The sequence below is a fragment of the Calidris pugnax genome, unplaced genomic scaffold (genome assembly GCF_001431845.1).
Source record: "Calidris pugnax isolate Ruff unplaced genomic scaffold, ASM143184v1 scaffold219, whole genome shotgun sequence".
Taxonomy (NCBI): domain Eukaryota; kingdom Metazoa; phylum Chordata; class Aves; order Charadriiformes; family Scolopacidae; genus Calidris; species Calidris pugnax.
Window position 1 is genome coordinate 3108407 of NW_015094507.1, and position 3420 is coordinate 3111826.

The following is a 3420-nucleotide window of genomic DNA, read 5'->3' on the forward strand; positions in this document are numbered from 1 at the left end:
CCCCCCCCCCCCCCCCCGGAATTTGTTGCTGTGGGTCTGCCAGCAGGACCTGCCTTCTTAAGGAAAGAGGAAATCATGATAGCCATTTCATGTACTAATACCGTGTCTCAGGACTTTGTGATTTCAGGAGAAAATTGCTCTCTCTTCAAAAAGTACTGTTCTATGGCAAAGGCTTGGATATGTGAATGTTCAGAATACTGTACAAGCAGGAGCCCAATTTTTGTTTTCTTACAATCCTGTACCAAATTCTGCCTCTCCTTTTGGAGAGCCTTTGCTGGAATGGTGCAGAAGAAGTGTCCTACTCCTCTCATTGACATTATTTTTTGGGCTACCCCTTTGCATCTGCTGCTGCTTGAATCCACTTTGAAGGACAGTTTTTTAGGATGCTAACACTATTATTCGTGTTCTGGTTAAGCTTTTAGCACAGTGGATGCAGATGTAGGGTTCTGTGGAGCCTTATTTTCTCCCTGCAAGGAGCCTTTCTGCATCACCGTCTTGCACCATCTCCTCTTGCACCTCAGCACAACTTGGGACTGTCCTAACTAGCCTTGTATTTCCTTCTTCACACTTCCCCTCTTGCAATGTATTTCTATTTAACTCTCCACACCCATGCCCTTCCCTTGTGTTCCTGCTCCCCAGTGATTCTCTGCATCCTCATTGCTCTGCCCGTGCCTGGGCCACAGCTGCTGCCCGGTGGCAACCCCACACCTTGCAGCCCAGATGAAAGAAGCCCACAGAAAGAGCAGAGACGTTTGGAGTAACAGGACAAGTCCTACCTAGGCTCATCTCTCAGTCTCCCTTCGGGGCAAAATAATCCTTTAAGCCTTGGCTTATCCTCTGCTGTTTATCCCCTTTCATTCTGACTTCTGCCCTAGTGATCTACGGTCTCTTCAGCTTCTTGGTCACCCTGCACACCAGCCAGCAACTGGACCCCTTTAATTCTGGTGGGAGCACGTGTCCGAGTTTCCAGTTCTTGTAATCCTGGGACCTGGATAGAAATTGTTACAGCTGGACTTACATACACCTATACACGCATCAGTATCCACCAAGGATTTGTCATGTTCCCATGCTGTTAGACCTCTAGGGAATTTCCAAAAGATGCTTCCAGCCAGTAAATAGTCCCAGGAGAACAGGAAATAACGTCTGGCTTCTCACCTGGATTTTACGGTGCCTGATATAGCACAGAGGTCCAGCAAGAAGTGTCAGCTGCAGTATTCATGCTCTTCTCTCCACTGGAAGTCCTCCACCGCTTAAGAGCTGAGCCACCTCCACTGACTTCCTACACTGCCAGGGGCTCTCCCCTGCCTACAACAGACTTTGGTAACAGCAAGCACCTCTGCTCTGAGATCATCACCTCTCGATCAGATTTGATCAAAGAGTTCAAAAGTAACTTGAGATGAGCCTATCCACATCGGCTTCGTTTCTCTTAGAAGCCAGGCTCAAAATAAAGGGAAGAGACATGTCTTTCATCTAGGAGGCTGGCGTCCTGCGAGTGGGCAGGGGGGTGAACAGGGTGAAACCGAAGGCCAGAGAGCATGGAGGGCTGGAAGGAAATCTCCCTCTGCTCGCACACAGTGTTATCTGCTCCCCAGCAGTGCTCTCCACTGTATTGCTTCAGGGAGCTTTTGTGCAGTTGTCAGCATAGCGTTTTACTTTGAGTTCTCATTCACGAGGCATAGGATTGACAACAGCTCTGCTATTAGTTCCACACATCAGTTCTAGGAGACCACCTTGGTAACTTAAAATGGAGGCTCCATTCTCATCCTGTTCAGTGTGTCTCGATTTGAGAGGACAGTCTCATTACCTGCCCTAAACATTATGGTGGGGTGGAATTTTTTTGAGTAGCTACACCTTTTCCTCATGATTTCTTTTTATGAGGTTATGTCTGGCCCTCCCCTAAGGTCTGTTCAAGAAACGCCCACTTCTGATGCCTGCACTCTGGCTGGGTGCTGAGTGCCCTGATGTGACAGGGCCCCCCTTGAGCTTTAGGTCTCTGCAGAGATTGCTGCTGATGGAAAGAGGCAAGAAAATGCTCAGAGAGCTGCTGGCTTCCCTCTCTTCTCCAGTGCTCCACCTGGGCAGGGCAGGGCTCGTTCCTGGGGTGTGAAATGCTGGAAAAGTCCTGCTGGTTTCCCTGGGAGGGAGGCCAAGCAGTTACGCCATGAGGAAAGGCAAGGCTTCTCTTGGCTGCTGCCTTTTTGCTTTGGGCTGTTGGGCAGCAAGAGGGTGGTTTGGGGCCCTCCTCTTCTGAGCTGTTGGCAGAGTAGAAGCACAATGGAAGTTGTCCCCCGGCCCGGGGATGGAGAGGCAAGCAAAGCTAAACCTGGCAGCGTGGCGCGTTAATGCATGAACTGACCTTCCCCTCAGCTCCAGCTCGTGTTCACATGAGCTGCCCTGATCCGGTGTCGCCAACACCGAGAACGTGCTATCGTGCCATAAATCTACGTGACCACCTCAGAAAGGACACCGAGTTATCACGCTCACCTCCAGCTTCAATCCCCACAGCTCCAAAAGTCCCCACTACAATTGAGGTAGTGAAGCCAGCAGTGTATTTTTCTTTAAAGAGATGGGACCCTTGTTGCTGGCTTTATGCTAATATTTCTGGTGTCCTTCTAGCTGCGTTTATTCACGGCCTCCAGTTACTACAGAGAGCCCACCCTGTAATTCCTGGACAGGAGGGGACTGTTTGGAGCAGGAAGAGCCACGTAGCTCCCTGGGCTGGCACACATCCCCTGCTCCTCAGCCTGCTTCTCCATTCCTGGTGCTGACACAGCTTGGGGAACGGAAGAGGAAAGCTTTCGACTCAGGCTGAGGCAGGAGAACCCCACAGCTCCGTGGCTGGAGGACAATTTCACACACCGTGCTCCTGAGTCAGCTGGAGACTGCCTTGAACTCCTCGGGTAACAGCATCAGCCGAAGACTGCCTGAGGCTCCAACGGATACAGAAGAGGCCCTGCCCTCTGGCCAAAGGCTTATTTATTGCCCAAAAGCAAAGACACATGGCAGATAGAGCACTGCTCTTTGTCCCGAGCCTCCACACGTAAGCGCTTTAACTGCTTTTCAGGAGAGCTCCCTCCCTGATCTGTTATTTTTAGATTAGCTATTTTAAGGAGGCTGCGGGAGGGCTCGCCTGGAGGGGTTTGGTGCTCGTGTCTCTCAGTACTGCGCGCTCGGTTTTATCTGCAGTTGTATCTCACCAGTTCCTGTCCTACTGACTGGGTCACAGTGCCTGGGCAGGCACGGGAACGGAGACCTCTAATTAAAAAATAAACAAACAAATTAATAACAAAAAGAAAAATCAAAGGTGAAGTTACTAGGTCACTGGCTCGCATCACTCTGGGAACAGAGCCGATTGCCTGAGTGGAGACCTCTGTTCCAGGGGTGACACAACCTGTGGGTCCTGGCCTCTCCGCTCTTTTT